The sequence below is a fragment of the Hippocampus bargibanti genome, linkage group LG02, assembly GCF_051943395.1.
Source record: "Hippocampus bargibanti isolate YZ-2025 linkage group LG02, ASM5194339v1, whole genome shotgun sequence".
Classification (NCBI taxonomy): Eukaryota; Metazoa; Chordata; class Actinopteri; order Syngnathiformes; family Syngnathidae; genus Hippocampus; species Hippocampus bargibanti.
In genome coordinates, this window is record NC_142735.1 from 430,767 (window position 1) to 452,500 (window position 21,734).

The following is a 21,734-nucleotide window of genomic DNA, read 5'->3' on the forward strand; positions in this document are numbered from 1 at the left end:
ATCACACTCCTCAGCCTCCCTGGTAAGGTCTATTCAGGGGTTCTGGAACAGTGGACCAGGTCTTAGCAGGGTCCTCGAAGGTGCATTGGAATTCGCCCAACCAGTCTACTTTGTGGACTAGGAGAAGGCGTTTGACCCTGTCCCTCAGGGAGTCTGTGGAGGATTCTTCGGGAGTATGGGGTACAGGTGACCCCTGATACGGGCCGTTCGGTCCCTCTACGTCACAGGGGTGTCAAACTCCGGTCCTCGAGGGCTGTAGTCCTACATGTTTTACAAGTCTCCCAGGTATGTTGCAACAGAAAGACTTGGAAAACATGTAGGACTGAAGCCCTCGAGGACCGGAGTTTGACACCCCTGCTCTAAGACCAATGTCACAGTTTGGTTCGCATTGCCGGCAGTAAGTCGGAGTCATTCCCAGTGAGGGTTGGGCTCTGCCAAGGGCACACAGAGGTGGAGGGAGGAAAAGGATCTGAGGGAACGAGAGGGAATAGAAATTTGAAGAAGGTCAGATAGGTATGGGGGGCTAGGTTATGGGTAGCTTTAAATGTATCAAGAAGAATTTTAAAGTTGATTCTATATTTGACCGGGAGCCAGTGGAGCTCTTGGAGGACGGGGGTGATGTGGTGAAAGGATGAGGTTCTGGTGATGATCCGAGCTGAAGAATTCTGGACGAGTTGAAATTTGTGGAGGAGTTTCTGAGGGACACCAAAGAGAAGTGAATTGCAATAGTCAATCCGGAAGGTGACAAGACTATGAACGAGAATAGCAGTGGTGTGAGGAGTGAGAGACGGGTGAAGACCATTGATATTGCGTAGGTGGAAGTACGCAGACCAGGTTAAGTTATTAATCTGGGAGTGGAAAGATAGTGTGCTGTCAACAATGACACCTCGGCTTTTCACCTGATGGGAGGGAGAAACGGTCGAATTGTCAATAGTGAGAGAGAAACTGTTGGTGGATTCGGTACCAACGAGGAGAATTTCAGTTTTTTCGCTGTTAAATTTGAGGAAGTTATGGGTAAACCAGGATTTAATTTCAGAGAGGCAGAGTGAAAGGGAAGAAGGTGGAAGTATTGCATCTCTGCTTTTTGCAGATGATGTACTACTGTAGCAACTCTCACTGTAGCATTCCAGAAAAAAAAAAAAAAAAAAAACTGGTGTGAGGGTATGCGATCCTAATGGATGCACACCAGTACCGCAGGTTCCCACCAGGTAAGTATGTATCTCTCAGTAGCGCCCCTTCCGCAATCCATGGTCAAAGGTAGTATTACACTTTGGTCCACTCAGTAGCGCCCAATCCATGGTTAAAAGTGGCATTACATGTTAGAAATGTGTGTGTGTTTTCTGTACATTCTCTGTCTAACATTCCACTCTTAATTATGTTAACATGTTCCATCACACTGTTTTGAAAATGGGCTCACACCCTTAAGTCATACATTCCGCAACCATCATTCATTTTCATAAAACAAAACAAAGTTTTCCTCCTGAAGCAGGGAGTGTATCATGTCGCCATCGTGTTTTCTCATCTCACATGAGACGATATTTGCATTGAAGTGTGATGCCCAAAACGCTTGTAAATCTTGGAAGCTCAATCATTCATGCAAACGAGTGACACTTCTCTCGCTGTCCAATAATCTGAAATGCCAAAACCATCAAATCTAAATTACGTCTGGGGCGACTTGCACAAAAGCTAAACGATGTCTGTAACTCTCTCCTTGCTTGATTCATCAATCTGTACGCGTGTATTTATATCTGTCTGTGTGCGCATCAGCATAGTCATCAGACTGTCTTCCTGCACTGACCGGGTTAGCTTCCACCTTCCTTCACTTCAAACACCGTATTCTGTCTCCCACGCGTCCAAAGCATTTTTTTTTTACATAATTCAGGCCACACAGCTGAAATTGTCTCTTCTCTATGTGAGCGTGGTCCACCATTGGGGAAATACCAGTGGCGGACCATCAACGCCTGCAAAGCCTTCTCTGCTGGCCGAAAAATATCTGAATCACGGACTGATGTTAATTACAGTAAAGTCTCGTTATATCGATATCGGTAATATTGATAGTACTGCTTATTACGATACTATTTCTATGAACGCAAGGAGAAAATTTACATGCCGCAGGATCGGATATATCGATAGTCTGGTTATATCGATATTTTTTCCGACTCCCGACAATATCGATATAACGAGACTTTACTGTCTTTCAGCTTCCTTTCTTTACTTTTCCCCTGCTGCGCTGCTTCCAGATACAGTAAAGTCTTGTTATATCGATATTCACAGGAGTCTGAAAAAATATTTATATAACCGGACTATCGATATATCCGATCCTGCGCCGAACTGCGTTAAAAGTGGGCAATAAATGGAGGATCTTTGATATGGCATGCAATTTTCTCCTTGAGTTCATGAATTGCGTATCTAGCATGCGTTTGTACTGTAGTGAAGTGAAAAGTAAACTTACGCATTAAATAAAAATGTCATTTATTATTTTCATAACACACTCTTGCAATAGCGACTTTGAGTAGCACTCGACATTGTTCTATACACACGAGAGAAACCACGAACGCCAGCATGCTTCCTTTGATTGCTTTTACCCTGTTGTGCTGCTTCCAGATGTGCGTTTTCGTATTTAAGCCTTTAACCAATCACATTTCAGCCATCATTTGCTACCGGGGTCCAAAATCTACCCGTACGCCTTCACAATCAGTTCTGCATGCCCTGGAGCATCATAAGTGTCGATGAAATTGTTCCTTTTAACCAATCAGAGTTCGAGCTGGCAACTCAAGGCCTGCTGGAAGGCGCTAGAAACGAGTTTTTGCAGACTATGCCATTGGCCAAACACAGTATCACTAGCCGCTAGTGATAAGAGCATACTGACCAGAGCTAGCACACTATCGGGTGCAAGGTACATAAGCAAATATATTGTTGTGTTGACTAAATAGCAGTTTGTGAATCCACAATGGCTGAAGGAGGAGAAGAAATGCATCTGGTTGGAGATTTACCGTTAAAGCCATTTTCAAGACGGACTTTTCAAGAAAAAATGGACATGTGATTTCCTGGATAATGGTAGCCTGGAGTGGACTTGTTGTAAATCACACCACATTTTATTCAGTCTGTATTGATTCAGACATAGCACTACTGAAGGCCTAACGATGAAATCCATGGCCTGCCACTGGAAAAGACTTATTTTTCCTGATGCTACCCAATGTCTACTGTACATCGGGGTGGTCCGTACTCCTCATAACCACACACTCAGAGCACATTCCTGTGCTATGCATTCAATATATGCAAGTTGCTGAGAGGACAAGAAACCGCAATATAAAAAAGGATGGAAAGAGCAATGGAAAGCTTTCCTGTGATGGCAAAATGCACCATTGAATTGCTGTGGGTCTATAAAACAAACACGATTTGTTCAGGGATTCCCCTTGCATTCTGCAGAGCATGCAAGCACACACACAGAAAGTCCTCACTCGATAGCTGAAAAGCAGCATTGTGCGAAGGTCGGGTTGGAGAGGGTGGGGCGGGTGTCTGCGAAACGGAGATGCATCATTGTGACATTCTCCATTCTGCGAGAAAGGCGACTCCTGTTATAAGAAGCGGAGAGAGAAGCGTTGAATAGGAAACGACGGTACTCCTGGCCTGGAAGAAGTGCGGCGCCAGCAACCGAGCGGCAACTGTCCAGTCTGTTCTTTGCTTGTCTTTGAGCATGTCAGACATCAGAAGGCTGTGTGACAACATGGGTGTATCAGTGAATTCTCTCTTCGGAGGGAGTACTCACAATTTCACCCCACCCAGTAAATGCCTCAATTGAACTCGATCCAAACGTGATTTATTGAAGTGTTTTTTTTTCCAACACAAAATTGGACTTGCAGGATGACAGTGTAACCAGGACGAACGAGGCCATCACTTTGAGTTTTTGGGACTTCTTTTGAGCAGTGGAATATTCGTTGGAAAAAAAAAAACCATTGGTGGGGCACCAACCACCGAGATGGACGACATAGCAGAAAAAAACAGACTATGCTCTCCCAATGATTAATGTGCTTTCTTGAAAATTCCAATTTGTGTCAAACTCAAGGACCACTGACCAAATTTTAAAAAGCAAACATTCAGTGATGATGTAGAATCTAAATTAAACATCCAAAAACAATCGGACGCTTGAAACAAAACGGTTCAGGGTGTCTCCGGCCTACCATTGAACAGCTTCACTGGGCCTCCTGGACTGGTCGCTGGTAAATCATGGCAAAACATCCACATGACTTATTAGTCTTCGCTTCACCAAAGATGCACGTGATTTGGATTGTGGGAAGAAGCCAAAGTATTTGAATGTTCTTCTAACCCAGAACCTCTCAACTTTGAGGCATACAGTCCGTGCTAACAAGCGTTTAAACATTGTTTTGGCATGGATTTGATTGGCCATGTTTTCCCATGCAGCCACTTGTTGCTGGGCAGAGTTCATAAGGCTCAATCATAACTGCCCAACAAGCCAATGAAAACAGGGTTAGGATTTGTCAGCATGGCCATTAGGCTGTTAGAATGGAGAGAGAGAGAAATTATATCATAAGCAGCACCGTGGGACCAATTTCCATTCTTCTGTTGACTTAGGGGAATGTTTATTTATTCATATTACTGCAGACTTCACGATTGAATATCGAATTGAGCCTGCTGTAGGGTTGGGGGAGCAGTAGACAACTCCCTGACTACCTGTTTACCTCTATTGTTCGATCCCTGGCTCTGGTTTCACCTCATTAGCATGAATAACAGACACCTATCAGAGCAGGGGATAGGCACAGGGACCTATCAGAGCAGGGGATAGGCACAGGGACCTATCAGAGCAGAGGTCTGGTATGGCCACCTCTGTCCATTAGGGATTTAGGGCCAGGGTTATCAGCACAACTCGAGTTCGCTGAGGATCGAAACGTCTGACACCTTCAAAGTACAGATGACAGCTGAAGAAACCTTTTCCTCGATGGACAACTCCTGTATGACTAAGAGCCTCCACAGACATTTTGAAATTCGCTTCTCCTCACAAGCGTCTTAGACAGCTTTCTTCGGGCAGCAGGCTAAAGACACCCTGAACCGGTTGCCAGCCACTCGCAGGTCACACAGAGAAGTCACTCATATCTCCACACACAACGGAACAATTTTGAGAGAAAACCGATGCAGGCAGAGGGAGAACTTGTAAATTCCACACAGGAAGGTCAGAGCCTTCTACACCGTGACACCGATGTGATAGGGCACCATCCCACAAAGGAATGACTATCATTTAACATGAAATGCTTCAAATCGAAGTATGTTTAAAAATATGTACACTTGAGATAATGAAATGAGATAACGAAATCAGTAAAACGGCAATGAAACAACACACCAAAGCGCCATTTTCACTTTTGCACAATTTGTAGCTTAATTTTTCCTTGATAGTGTGTGATATCATTATACAGTGATACCTCGGTTTACGAAACCCTTGTTTTACGAACTTTTCGTTTCACGAATGTTAAATTTATGAAAATTTTACCTTGGCATACAAACTATTTTTCAGGATACACACAGAGCTGCCTCAATGAGTGATGTGTCGTTCGCGAACGAGCCCGTTCTTCTCACAACGAAATGGCAGCCGACTGTTTTTGTCCTCTATTCCCCGCCCCGGTCTTCGATTAAAGCCACGTGATCGGTCAAGAATGCTGCAGTGAGGGGAGGTGGTTTCAACATTAAAGAGACAGGCAGACGACAGTGAGAGAGTTTCAACTTTGATAGTTCAAAGGCAGAGTGTAGACTGAAAGGTTAAAATATCCCCTCAATCAGGCTCCACAAACAACCCGCACAAGCCATCTTTAGACTTGATGCAAAAAAAACCCAGCTAAACAGAACACAATTGATGAGGAACTAGATAAAATTATGGCAGAGAAAGCGCCTACAAGGGATCATTCCTCAAGATGGTGAAAGAAGAAGGCTCATCAAGTGTATAATGCTGAGGAAACCGGCCACTCCATTCCATCAAGCCATCAATGAGCATCACAAAGGTAAATAAAACGACTTTATTATACAGTACATCAATGAGAAGGTTTCTTCAGCCGTCATCTGTACAAATGTGAAGGTTTCGGACGTTTATATATATATATATAAATTTTGATAGTTTTTATATATATATAAATAGGGCCGATACGACCAGTCAGACTTTAGTTCGCTGACGAAGCCTCTTGGATAGGAAGCGAAACGTCCGAAACCTTCACATTTGTACAGATGACGGCTGAAGAAACCTTCTCATCGATGGATCACTCCTGTACGACTGAGAGCTTACACAGACATTATACAGTACAGTTTATTTCTTTCATTATAATACCATAGCACCTTTATTATACATAAAATAAGGTATATTTTGTGTAGTTTAAAGGTTTAGAAAATTAGAAAGTAGAAAATTATGTTTCATGGGGACCTGGGAACGGATTATTCTCATTTTAATAGTTTCCTATGGTAAATTAAATTTTGGGATACACACTTTTCACCTTACACACTCTATCTGGGAACCAATTAAGTTTGTAAGCCAATGTATGACTGTATAAACAAAAACCAACTACAGTATACAAAAGAAACAGAAATATAAACAGCATCGATCAGTTAAGATGCTGTACACCAAACGACAACCAGTCCAGAGAGCGTCATTCAAGACGCACATATTTTGTACTGTATTGTGTAACCTGAAAGCGAACCGAATGAAGTACGCAATGAGTACAATTGATGGTGACAAAGATGTCACCACGTACTTCCTGCAGTTGTGTCAAAGTGACGCTATTTGATTGACAGGGACATCCGGCTCAGTTTCAACTGAAATGACGCAATAACATCTGTGTGTTAATCTACTACCACATAAGTGAACATCAATGTAAAAGAAGGGATTGGAAACTGCAAAGCTCATGTTAATCGTTCCAGGATTTGAAAAAGGAAATTATTACTCTTGGAGACTTTAAAAATAGCATATCAATCAGTGGCGGGCCGTGCATATCACCCCTAGGCCTTCAGTAGTGCTACATCTGAATCAATCCACAGCTGGTGTGATTTACTGGAGGATCCCGTTAGCCAGGAAATAACTTGTGACGAAAGAAATAGTTATACCTTGGCTTATGAACTTAATTGGTTCCCAGACAGTGTGTAAGGTGAAAAGTGTGTATCCCAAAAAAAAATTTCCCATAGGAAACCATTAAAATGAGAATAATCCGTTCCCAGGTCCGCATGAAACATCATTTTCTACTTTTCTAAGCCTTAAAACTACACGACATTTACCTTATTTTATGTATGGAATGGAGTGGTTTCATCAGCATTAAACACTTGATGAGGAACGTAGCCTTCTTCTTTCACCATCTTGAGGAATGATCCCTTGTAGGTGCTTTCTCGGCCATAATTTTACCTAGTTCCTCATCAACTGTGTTCTATTTAGCTGGGTTGATAGCTTTTTGCATTAAGTGCAAAGATGGCTTGTGCGGGTTATTTGTGGAGCCTGATTGATGGGTATTTAACCTTGCAGTCTACACTCTGCCTTTTAACTATCAAATTTGAAACTAGTCAAAATTTCACTGTTTTCTATGCATATTGTCACCATTTCACTTTAGTTTTTTTTTCACTTTTGTTTATTTGTTTCAAGCTCTGCCGTCTCCCTTTCGTGTGTGTGTGTGTTTTCTCACACACACACAGTATCTCGCAGGTTGACAGGTATCGCTTTGTGCATGCAAAATTAAAAAAAAAAAATACTTCCTTGTTTTCCATTTGACCCATCCGCCTCCCCCCAAAAATAATAATAACATCACTTCCTGGTCATAAAGCACCAGTTGAGCATCATAATTCATCAAGCCGCTATGCAGGTGCAACGCCGCGACTGTGAATCACTGACAGGTCTGGTTCAAGTTTATCTGGTGTCTAATGACCGGTTGTAGGATGAGGTTGCTAAAATGCCTAACATATCTTACGTACATGCGTGGGGTCGGAGAGAGGCACATGTCACGGAAACATTTCGATAATGCACGGCCGCTACCGAGAAGTATTCAGAGGAATGCTATGCCCGCTTGGAAAATATGGCATTACCTCAATGTGCATTTGTGAGTGCTGTGCTCATTTTTAAGGCCGCGAGAGAAGGACAACCGACACCATTTTTTTTTTGTTTCCTAACTGATATCAGAAAAACGTTTTATAGCATGTAAAATACCCAAAACACGCAGGCTGATATTTTTAGTCAAATGCAAAACACCGATAAAAATGACTTAAAGTGTCCCAAAACAGCCACAAAATGAGCTCGGAACTGGGCACATTGAGAAAGTCCCGCCCTCTTGTTATGTGTATTGTGTTATGTATATTTCCTACAATTGGGCAAATGCACTTAGTTTGGAGCAAAGAAATGATAGAATGATTTTATATACACATCCTTAAACATCCAATGTTACTTCATTTCTACTCATTTGTGTCTGTCTAGTTTAGTCTTAGTTGTGACTTTATATATACAGTGATACCATGCCTTACGAACCCAATTGGTTCCCAGACAGAGTGTGTAAGGCGAAAAGTGTGTATCCCAAAAATTAATTTGCCATAGGAAACCATTAAAGTGAGAATAATCCGTTCCCAGGTCCCCATAAAACTGAATTTTTTTTTCTAAGCCTTAAAACTACACAAAACATACCGTATTTTATGTATAATAAATGTGCTATGGTATTATAATTAAAGAATGAAACTGTACTGTATAATTAAGTCGTTTTATTGACCTTTGTGATGGTCGTTGATGGCTTGATGGAATGGAGTGGCCGGTTTCATGAGCATTAAACACTTGATGAGGAACGTAGCCGCCTTCTTTCACCATCTTGAGGTGCTTCCTCTGCGATGATTTTACCTAGTTCTTCATCAATTGTGTTTTGTTTAGTTGGGTTGATAGCTTTTTGCATCAAGTGTACAGATGGCTTGTGCGTGTTTTTTGCGGATTGATGCGATATTTTAACCTTGCAGTCTACACTCTGCCTTTGAACTATCAAAGTTGAAACAACTCCAATTTTCACTGTTTTCTATCCATTTTTCACTCTCTTTGTCGTCTGCCTGTGTCTTTACTGTATAAACCAACTCCCCTCACTGCTGCGTTCTTGACCAATCACGTGGCTTTAACCGCCGACAGGGGGCGGGGAATAGAGGACCAAAACAAGCCGGCTGCCATTTTCTTGCTCGGAGAACGGGCTCGTTCGCGAACGACACATCACTCAGATGTGTGGCAGCTCCGTGTGTATCCCAAAAAATAGTTTGTATGCCAAGGTAACATTGTCATAAATTTAACGTTTGTAAACCGAAAAGTTCGTAAGCCAAGGTGTTCGTAAACCGAGGTATCACTGTACCGTTGCGTATTTAGGGACGCTAATATGGAGGAAACACATTTGGGCACTAAAACGTCAGCCTGTGTTTCATTTCAAACGAAAGCATTCTGCCATCGCTTTGAATAAAGCAGTGGAAGATTTCACAGGGAAGAAATGTGATATGTTTGTTTGCAATATGAGCATCAAAGTTACCTGCTTGCTTATACATTGACTCAAGTTACGACAGCTGCGCGCTTGACACATGAAGCAAAGCCACGCTGGAGTTGCGTGTAAAAAAAAAAAGCTCCGTAACCGTGAGTCACGTCAGCTTGTGTAAATCTTGTTTTATCTGTACAAAGGTGGATGAAGGCAACCCCCGAGGCTACACCAAGCGTACTTCCGCTCTTGTCCCTTTTCTTTTCTGCCGCCGCCGCACCTGTAGTTGTCACATTCCAGCGTTTTCCTGTCACACCCTCAATTTGTACCGTGAAACTATTTCTATTGCACCACTTATTGGACCCCCTAAGAATACGTGGGCTGCTCAAAGAAAAGAGAAATACTTTTAGGTGGCACAGTTTTTTATTTATGTGGTACAGTCATACCTTGGTTTACGAACTTTTCGGTTTACGAACGTTAAATTTATGAACATTTTACCTTGACATACAAACTTTTTTTGGGATACACAAAGAGCTGCCTCAATGAGTGATGTGTCGTTCGCGAACGAGCCCGTTCTTCTAACAACAAAATGGCAGCCGACGGTTTTCGTCCTCTATTCCCCGCCCCTAGTCTTCGGTTAAATCCACGTGATTGGTCAAGAAGGCAGCAGTGAGGGGGCGTGGGGTTTACAGTTAGAGAGAGATTGAAGCAGTTCTCCAAAAAGAAAATGGCTGCCGACTTTTTTTGTCCTCTATTCCCCGCCCCCAGTCTTTGGTTAAAGCCACGTGATTGGTCAAGAAGGCAGCAGTGAGGGGGGGTGGGGTTTACAGTTAGAGAGAGATTGAAGCCGGTCCCCAAAAAGAAAATGGCTGCCGACTTTTTTTGTCCTCTATTCCCCGCCCCCAGTCTAGTCTTCGGTTAAAGCCACGTGATTGGTCAAGAAGGCAGCAGTGAGGGGGGGTGGGGTTTACAGTTAGAGAGAGATTGAAGCAGTTCTCCAAAAAGAAAATGGCTGCCGACTTTTTTTGTCCTCTATTCCCCGCCCCCAGTCTTCGGTTAAAGCCACGTGATTGGTCAATAACGCAGCAGTGAGGGGGGGTGGGGTTTACAGTTAGAGAGAGATTGAAGCCGGTCTCCAAAAAGAAAATGGCTGCCGACTTTTTTTGTCCTCTATTCCCCGCCCCCAGTCTTCGGTTAAAGCCACGTGATTGGTCAATAACGCAGCAGTGAAGGTAGGTGGTTCAAACATTAAAGAGAAAGGCAGACGACAGTGAGAGAGTTTCAACTTTGAAAGCTAGCAAGCTAGGTATTAGCTATCTATTAGCTGGCGAGTTAGCTTTCTATGAGTGGGTTGAGTGAACGCTGGCGTGCGTGTGGCTGCCGCTGCTCACCCGCAAAAAAAAATGCTATATGCAGTGGAAACTTTGTAAAATATGGTCAGTAGAAGTCATTTGAAGTGATTTGACAAATTATGGACACAACTTTTCGGGAGGTGTCGGTTGTCCTTGAAGTCAAGCTTTGGATTGATAGCCTCTTGACAATGTTGTACACTTCCCGATTGTGGTGAAACGGGGGACATTTTTCACATTAGGTAAAAGAAGTGTTTTTGTGTGCTAGCACCGGCGTAAAAATAAAGCAGGAAACTTGAAATAGCAACGGTTGAGTGATGGGTAAGTGCCACCATCATGTCAACAATTCCCCATTCTTATGCGTGAGTGTGTGTTATGTTTGGATCTCGCCTTCGTTTCTCTGTATTCATGTAAATGTCAGGAATTCTGCAGTAAGCGCCCTTTTTTTCCAAAGAGGTTGACGCCCGCTGACCTGCCCGCCATATACGCGTTTGGTCCGCATTTTCGTCCCAGACAGAGTGTGTAATTCGAAAAGTGTGTATCCCAAAAATTAATTTCACATAGGAAATCATTAAAATGAGAATAATCCGTTTCCAGGTCCCCATAAAACATAATTTTCTACTTTCTATTTTTTTAAGCCTTAAAACTACACAAAATATAGTACATACATATAATATACTACCGTTTATTTAATTACAATACAATAGCACATTTATTATACATAAAATAAGGTATATTTTGTGTAGTTTAAAGGCTTATTTAGCAGAAAAATATGTTTTGTGGGGACCTGGAAACGGATTATAATCATTTTAATGGCTTGCTATGGGAAATTAATGTTTGGAAGACACACACTTTCTGGGAACCAAATAAGCTGAGGTATCACTATATTGAGTTTTAGGACTACATAAACATCCAGAGCATCGTGAAAAAACTCTTCTTTCATCTCTTAGACTCTTCTTTCATCAGTTAATTCCTAAGTTATATGGGTCTGGAATTTTTTGAGCTTGAAATGGGGGCGGCTGTCAAAAATACAATACAATACAATACAATACAATACATTCATACTGATTTATATAGCGCATCTTTTATTCATGGTTTTGTTTGCTACTTTGGACGTTTTTGTTAAGGTGACTTTGAGATTTTGTTACTGCGGATTTTATTTAATACGCGTTTGGTCCGCATTTTCGTCCAATCACAATTCCTTACTTCAAACATTGTTATTTCAGGCGCTCGAAAGCCGCATTATAAATTCAGCCGATTTTTCTTGCCATTATTCGAGCTTGCTGTATAAACAGGAAATGTTTAGCCTCAAATTATCTCGCTGCTTGTGTGTCAATGCTACCTTGGTTTCCTTGGTAACGCAGAAGCGGTGACCTCACATGGTCATCCTTCCCTTGACGTTGCTGGAGTTGTCTTCGCTGCCATTTTTGGAGCTCTACTCTTTTCTTCTCTCTCGTCGGTATTGTTTGGAGAGCACACAGGAGCTGGTGAAGGAAGGAATGTTGCGGTGAAATGACGCAGACGGGCCCACCAGAAATGGAGGAAAGAAATGCCTTGCAGTCAAAAATGTGGGCTTGAATTTCATATAGGCATCATGAGTAGGTGTCATGTGTGAGCGAGATAAGACGGGAAAGACGTTCACTCATTCGCTGCCAGGCATGTGCTAAAATGTGTCCGCTCCAGTGCCAGGGCTTTTGTCATAATAATAATAATAATAATAATAATAATAATAATAATAATAATAATAATAATAATAATAATAATAAGAATAATAATAATAATAATAATAATAATAATAATAATAATAATAATAATAATAAGAAGAAGAAGAAGAAGAAGAAGAAGAAGAAGAAGAAGAAGAAGAAGAAGAAGAAGAAGAAGAACATTTCATTTATAAGCGCCTTTCAAAACTCAAAGTCACTTCACAGTAACAGGATATTATTTTTTTTCTGTGGGTGAGCAGCGGCAGCAACACGCGCCAGCGTTCACTCAACACGGAAGTAACTCAAATAGATAGAAAGGGATAGTTACATAAATAAATATCTGGACAAATAAAAGGAGAAATGAATACATTAATACATACATAAACAAAGAAATTGATAAATAAATAAATGGACAAATAAATATATACATATGTGGACAAATACATTGATAAAAATTATAGATATATGAATGAATAAATAAATAAATACATGGACAAATATATGGGTACATAGATTAATTAATAAATAGAAATATTGATACATAAACAAATAAAATGATAAATAAATACAAATGTCGCAAAATAAATACAAATCGATGTCGATAGATAAATAAATAAATACATGAATAAATAAATACATTGGCAGCTTTACTGTCAGAATTGGCTGCCTCACCATGACGAGTAACGCAGTGAATCCCTGTACGGCGCTTAAAGTTGCGCCATCCGTTGCTAGCTTTAAAATCATCAATAAACGGCGAACTTCCAGGTTGCCGCATGACAATATCACAGTGAATTTGCCGTGCTTTCTCAGATATAATACCCTCACTCGCACTGTCCCCTGCTAGCTGCTTTTCGTTAATCCAAATTAACAGACGTTTTTCAACCTCTTCTATTGCCCGGAGGAAAGAAAGTCCTGTCAAGACCATTGGGACTATTTTTAGCCTCGTCAACAACACTGCGTTGCTAATTCCATTCCACTTCTTCCTCTTACATTCTGACATCTAAAGATAACACATTGTTTTGGATTGCCCGTAAGCTTGTGCAAGTGGGTGTTAATTGTAAAAGAGTGGGTGGATCCTGAAAGTACTTCCTTTTCGTCGATGACCGCAATCGTGAGCAACGCAAAAGGAACCCATACTTGTTGGCACAAACTGACACGTTACTGACCTTACCAAGGAAAGGCCAGCCTTGCATAAGTAAACACAGATTGTTGTTTCTTGGTATTTTTCCTGGACTTTTTTCTTTGCCAGCGTAATCGTTTTCTTCCATGCGTCTGTGTCAACAGTGCCACTTTTAGAACCGTAGGTGTTTACAGCTTTAAAGGACAACCCAGACACCATTTTTTGGTTTCCTAACTGACATCACAAAAACGTTCTATAGCATCTAAAATACCCAAAACACACAGTATGATATTTTTACACCAATAAAAATGAGTTAAAGTGTCCCAAAACTACTTCAAAATGACCCCGGAAATGCAGTTTCAGAAGGTCCCGCCCCCTTGTTATGACATCACGCCAAGACGTCTTCCCTTGCTCTAAAATCAATGGCTTCAGATTTGTAGAAGATGCTTTCTTGTTACTCATCCAGTTATGAATATGATTCAAATAGTTCTGAAGAGGAAAGCGTACATGTTTGCAATCGATTAAAGAAATCCTTCCGTATCAATTCGAGCCGTCAGGACTCCAATGTAGCGTCCCAGAAAATGAACAGGATGGCGCCCAAGCTCCGTTGGAAATGGGCTGATTTGTCTGTGGGAATTTGTGTCAGCTAGTATCAAATAGTAGTCTTGGTGCAACACACAACGATTCACCATCACGCTATTTATGTGTTTTCATTCTAATTTCACCATCAACACAAAGTTTTCAGACCAAACAAAGTACCCAAAATGCATTGTGTGTCACTTTATCGGTCAGGGGCGGTCCTTTAGTGACGTCACGTACAGACTCGTCACCAACTAGAAAACAAGACTTCCTGAATATTCAGCGCGAGTCTTAAAAGGTAAAATATAGCTATATGCGGTGGAATCTATGTAAAATACGCTCAGTAGAAGTCATTTCAAGTGATTTCACAAATTATGGACACAACTTGTCCGGAGGTGTCGGTTGTCCTTTGAGAAACAACAAACATGACTAAAAATATACCCGTTTATATGACCACAATGTCAAAAATAAAGATAGTATACGGGGAGATTTAAAAAAAAAAACAACTTCCTGTGACATTACAATGGAAAGTTGACAGTCTATGGCAGAGGTGGGCAAACTACAGCCCGCGGGCCAGATCCGGCCCATTGGTCTTTTAAATCCGGCCCGCCAAAGGTTGGTACACAACTGCGGTTTGATGTGATTGACTACATTCATTTCATTTGGACGTGTGATGACAGGCCTTTAAAGGACAACCGACACCTCCGGACAAGTTGTGTCCATACGTTGTAAAATGGCTTCAAATGACTTCTACTGAGCGTATTTGACAAAGATTCCACGGCATATTGCTATATTTTACCTTTTAAGACTCGTGCTGAATATTCAGGAAGTCTTCTTTTCGAGTTGGTGACGATTCCTGACATGACGTCACTGAAGGAACGCCCCTGACCAAGAAAGCCACACACAATGCATTTTGGGTACTTTGTTTGGTCTGAAAACTTCATGTTGATCCGTGTTGATGGCGAAATTAGAAGGAAAACTACATAAATAACGCAACGGTGAATTGTTGTGTGTTGCACCAAGACTACTATTTGATACTAGTTGACACAAATTCCCAGCAGAAAAATCAGCCCATTTCCAACAGCGCTTGGGCGCCATTTGGAGTTGTGATGACTCGAATTGATACGGAAGGACTTCTTTAATCGATGTCAAACATGTATGCTTTCCTCTTCAGAACTATTTGAATCATATTCATAACTGGATGAGTAACAAGAAAGCATCTTCTCCGAATCAGAAGCCATTGTTTTGATTCTGGAGCAAGGCAAGACGTCCTGCCGTGACGTCACGAACAAGGGGGCGGGACCTTCTGAAACTGGACACTTCCGGTTTCAAATTGAAGTTTTTTACACACTTGAAGTCATTTTTATTGGAGTTTTGCATTTGACTAAAAATATCATCCTGCGTGTTTTGGGTATTTTAGATGCTATAAAACGTTTTTCTGATGTCAGTTGGGAAACAAAAAAGTGGTTTCGGTTGTCCTCGCTCTCTCGTTTGTACTTATAATTGTATTTTATTTGTTGTATTCTATTTGTGATTTTATTTATTATAGTACCTATGCTTGTCTGTGACTGTAAAGGGTCATTGAGAGCTTTGAAAGGCGCTTAAAATGTCATGTATTATTATTATTATTATTATTATAATAACGAGTCATACGTACTGTATACGGAGATGTAAGGCCCAGTTGGAAATGATGTGTGACATCTCCATGAGGTAGACTGACTAACACACGGACAAGGAAAGTTGTAACCTCATCCTCACTGTCATCTGCAAGGCACACAAAACATTTCTTTCAGTCTCCAAAGAACGAAACATCTGCCTTCAATTACTCCCGCCCACAATGCAACACAGTCCAATCATGACTGTGAAACACAACAGCAATTATCTTTTTATGATGTTGTTTTCCCGAGCTGGCATGACTTTTTTTTTTTTTTGGTAACCGTAGCGATGGTTGACACAGGCTGGCACTCCACAGACTGTCCCAATCGTTGAAGAGTCAAGTTTGCCAGATGCATTGCCACTGCTTTATTGTCCCCTTTGCTTTTATGGCAGGGTTATATAATGAGGTTCTGCGCATGGCACACACACACACACACACACACACACACACACACACACACACACACACACACACACACACACACAGACATAACACACACTTAACACACACCCACATGGACGTACACATATACACAAACATAGCACACAAACACACACAACACATACACAAACATAACAAATGCGCACACTCACACATACACATATACACACACACACTTAACAAGCAACACACACACCCACATGGACGTACACATACACACAAACATAGCACACAAACACACACAACACATACACAAACATAACAAATGCGCACACTCACATACACACACACACACACACACACACTTAACACACACACACACACACACACACTTAACACACAACACACACCCACATGGACGTATACATACACACAAACAGCACACAAACACACACAACACATACACAAACATAACAAATGCACACACTCACACATAACACACACTTAACACACAACACACACACCCACAAGGACGCACACATACACACAAACATAGCACACAAACACACACAACACATACACAAACATAACAAATGCGCACACTCACACCTAACACACACACACACACTTAACACACACCCACATGGACGCACACATACACACAAACATAGCACACAAACACACACAACACATACACAAACATAACAAATGCGCACACTCACACATAACACACAAACACACGCACACACACAAACACAACATACACGCAAAAATAAACACACACAACACACAAACGTAACAAAAAATACACACAAACATAACAGGAAAACACACACAACACAAAAAACACACACATACATTACACACCAAAAACACACAACACACAAACACATACACACACAGACATAACACACACACGCATGTCGCTAACGACTAGCTAACTCGTTAACGCGTTGTTTGTAATTTTGCGTTGTTGTTTGTTATAATAATAATATTATTATTATTAGCTATCTGACTAATTAGCTAGTTATCTAGCTAGCTAACTATTCGCTATCTAGCTAGCTAGCTATCTAGATGGCTAGATATTAACAAGCTATTAGCAAGCAAGCTTTCGATTGGAGTGAACGCTGTGCGTGTGGTCTGCCGCTGCTCACCCACAGAAAAAAGCGTATCCTATGACTGTAAAGTGTCCTTGAGAGTTTTGAAAGGCGCTTATAAATCAAATGGATTATTATTATTATTATTATTATTATAATCAAGTGAATGGATGTCTGATAGGCTGACTAAAGTTACTAAAAGAGAATACAGCACATTCACACACACATTCCTGTTTCGATGGTTTTGTGAGGTCTGGATAACTCCAGATAAGGAGTGAGGACCACCGTTGCTGATAAGTTTAGAGAACTAGTGTTCCATTTGAACACTAAATGTCACCCCATATCCCACTTCTACTTCTTTAAAAACAAATAAATAAAAAGTGGACTTGAAACTGAAATAACAGCAGGAGTGAGGTTTCTGAATGGGTACATTCAAAGTCCTCACCCCTGTCGTGAATTTGGTTAAAATATCATTTTACTTTTTGTGGTCTGAACTTTTTCTTCTCATTAACCACACACACATAAACACACACACTGAGTAAAAAGTGTGTGTATCCAAGTGAAATGAAAATAGACACCAAAAAAACTATTGTGGGTGAATTTGTGAGGACCTTTTTCTGAAACTTTAACAGATGCATATATAGACCCTCTAGAAGCCTCTAGAATGAAAAAAACTTGTCAAACTTATGGTATAAAATGGTAGTGGTCCTCACAAGACTAGTCATACAAACACACACACACACACACACACAAGTAGTAGCAAGAATTTGAACTCTGGATCACTGCCAGCGGCCACTCTTTCTACACTATACACGACATTGTTCAGAGCTCAGCAGGGTTTGAAGTAAGTCTACTATGTTTCAAGCCTCACAAACAAAAAAAGCTATGATGTGGTCATGTCGTTTCCTGCTAGTCCGGGGATCCGTTTGAAATAAAGTCTTTGTTGGCTGTTGAAGAGGAGGCGGAAGGTAGGGAACGCCTATTCGCCACACACACCCAGGTCAGAGGAATGGTTAGCAAAGGAGGCTGTTAATAAGAAACAGGAGGGTGTTGTCGCCGATAACATTGCGATGGTTTGCTTTAACAGTTCATTTCCATTCCTTCTCCGGCTTCTGTAGGACCTGGTTTCGTTTTCTTGAAACTCTTAGTTTTGAAAGTCAAGCTGCATGGATATGCAGGATAGAGTTTTTCAGCTTTCATTATGCTCACATTTTGATATAATGAAACAAAGATGACATAAAATACACGTGTCCACTGAAAGGACACGTGTACCGACACCATTTTTTTGTTTGTTTCCTAACTGACATCAGAAAAACGTTTTATAGCAGCTAAAATATCCAAAACACGCAGGCTGATATTTTTAGTCAAATGCAAAACACCAATCAAAATGACTTAAAGTGTCCCAAAACTACTTCAAAATGACCCTGGAAGTGGCCAGATTCAGAAGGTCCCGCCCCCTTGTTCGTGACGTCACGCCAAGACGTCTTGCCTTGCTCGAGAATCAAAACAATGGCTTCAGTTTCGGAGAAGATGCTTTCTTGTTACTCATCCAGTTACGAATATGATTCAAATAGTTCCGAAGAGGAAAGTATAAATCTTTGCAATCGATTAAAGAAGTCCTTCCGTCTCATTTTGTGGCGTCTGGACTCCAATGTAGCGTCCCAGAAAATGCACAAGATGGCGCCCAAGCTCCATTGGAAATGGGCTGATCTGTCTGCTGGCAATTTGTGTCAACTAGTATCAAATAGTAGTCTTGGTGCAACACAAAATGATTCACCATCGCATTATTTATGTGTATTCCTTCTAATTTGGCCATCAACACGAAGTTTTCAGATCAAACAAAGTACCCAAAATGCATTGTGTGTCGCTTTGTCGGTCAGGGGCGCTCCCTCCGTGACGTCAGGCATCGTCACCAACTCGAAAACCAGACCTCCTGAATATTCAGCGCGAGTCTTAAAACGTAAAATATAGCTATATGCCGTGGAATCATTGTAAAATACGCTCAGTAGAAGTCATTTTACAAATTATGGACACAACTACCGGAGGCAGACGATGTGCAAAAAATGTGTCCACTCCAATGCCAGGGTTTGTGTCATTTTCGCTCAAATTCCAGGACCCACAGAATATTGAGTTTTAGGACTACATAAACATTCAATACAGCGATAGAAACCATCGACTGTGTTTTTTGATCAGAAAAAAAGTTAATTCCTAAGTGATATAGGTCTGGAGTTATATGAGCTTGAAATGAGGGCAGCTGTCCAAAATAAAATGCAATATTGGTTTAGACAGCGCTTTAACAACACCTGAAGCTGTAACAAAGTAAAAATACCACTTGTAATAAAAATACAAATACAAATAAAAATAACAATAATACTAACATGATTATGATAATATTCCTATTTTGATTATGGTTATAATTGTTATATGATGATGATTATTATTTTTATTATGATGATGACTTACTATTATGAGTAGTAGTAGTAGTATCATTATTATTATTATTATTATTGAGAGTAGTAGTAGTAGCACTAGTAGTAGTATCATCATTATTATCATTGTTATCATTATTATTTGGAGTAGTAGTAGTAGTACTAGTACTCGTATTATCACCATTATTATTATTGTTGTTATTATTATTTAGAGTAGTAGTAGTAGTAACAGTAGTAGCAGTAGTAGTAACAGCAGTAACAGTAGTAGTAAGAGTAGTAAGAGTAGTAACAGTAGTAGTAGTAGTAGTAGTACTAATAGTGTCATCATTACTTCATTATTATTATTACATTTAGAGTAGTAGTAGTACTAGTAGTAGTAGTAACAGTAGTAGCAGTAGTAGTAACAGCAGTAACAGTAGTAGTAAGAGTAGTAAGAGTAGTAACAGTAGTAGTAGTAGTAGTAGTAGTAGTACTAATAGTGTCATCATTACTTCATTATTATTATTACATTTAGAGTAGTAGTAGTACTCGTAGTCGTATCATCATCATCATCATTATTATTATTATTGTAATTATTATTATTTAGAGTAGTAGAAACAGTAGTAGTAGTAGTAGTATCAGTAGTAGTAGTAACAGTAGTAGTAGTAGTATCATCATTACTTTTGACTTCAAGGTGGCATCACAAGAGCGGCTGCCTATGCAGCAGCTCCAGTATTTTGTTGTTCTACTTCTTTCTTTCCTTTCCTCTCATCACTTTGCTGCTGTGAAATGAACATTTCTCCACTGTGAGACTAATAAAGGCAAATCCAATCCAATCCAATCCAACTTACAAACACCTCAACTTACAAACTTTTTGTCTTACAAACGTCAAATTTATGAACATTAAACCTTACAATAAGCACTATTTTCATAATGTGAAAAGTATATTTTATGGAAACCCGGGAACGGATTATTCCCATTTTAATGGTTCCCTATGGGATTATTTTTTTTTGAGATACACACTTTTCGCCTTACACACTCTGTCTGGGAACCAATGAAGTTTGTAAATTGAGGTCTCACTGTACATCCAATCCAAGTATCATACAATACACTCTATAGTAGCAACCCAGACAGATCATAGCTCAAGCATTACCCATTAATAACAGTATATTTGGCCACAAATGCTTCTTTCAGCATTGAAATGACTCATGAATTAGTTGAGACACTGTCTGGTTGCCACCACTGGCTTCTTCCATTGCTTCCAATGAGGTTCCAAAGCCATGAATTCAGTGGCAAAAAAAAAAAAAAAAAAAACAAGGCAGGTGGTTTTCAGACCTGCTCCACTCGCGGTGGAGTAGATCATCTGGTTTCCCCTGTTCAAGGCCTTCCACTTTGCGAACCAAAGCAGGTGCCAGTTTTTATTGGCAATTTCCCCACTTTAGGGGTGTGGTGGTGGGGCGAATCTGCTGCGTGACTTCCGGACTTTATTTTTCCTTCCTTTTCACCGCTTGTGCTTTGATGTCTTCACCGCTTTGCAACCGTTACAGAAGCAATTGTACGCTGTTGTGTTGTGTTAGAAACATGAAAAATTCAAGGTGCCTGGAACAAAGATTGGCTGCTGTTCAGCGTTTTTTTTGTTTTTTTTTTCATTATTATTTTGGATTTATTGTCATTATTGTTTAATCGATGAAAAGGTTTCTTCAGCCGTCATCTGTACTTCTTTGAAGGTGTCGGACGTTTCGCTTCTTTATCTTCATTCGCTTTGTACAATAGACTGCTTAGGCAACATAGGCTTAGTTATGCTGATGAGGTGATACCAGAGCAAATGGGGCAATCAGGTCAGTCGTCAATCAGGACAATAGGAGCAATCAGTGTAGCCGCAGGGAGTAGTCCTCTGCTCCCCTCAACCTGAGAGCAGGGACCAATCATAGCAGAGTCCGACACCGCCACGTCTGGACAGTAGGGATATATATAGGGCC

At 40.6% G+C, this 21,734-nt stretch overlaps 1 protein-coding gene across 2 annotated transcripts in view; it reads right to left on the minus strand.

Moving 5' to 3' along the window:
* The window catches only part of rmnd5b (required for meiotic nuclear division 5 homolog B), an 83,920-nt gene that overhangs the window by 43,970 nt on the left and 18,216 nt on the right, over positions 1-21,734 (minus strand). The window contains exons 3-4 of one of the 2 annotated variants that reach the window (XM_089019497.1): positions 15,870-15,976; positions 12,153-12,294 (exon numbers count right to left, since the gene is read on the minus strand). The gene's annotated coding sequence lies outside the window, so the exon portion shown is untranslated. The remainder of the gene's footprint in view (positions 1-12,152; positions 12,295-15,869; positions 15,977-21,734) is intronic. The other variant, XM_089019505.1, reaches the window with a different exon arrangement.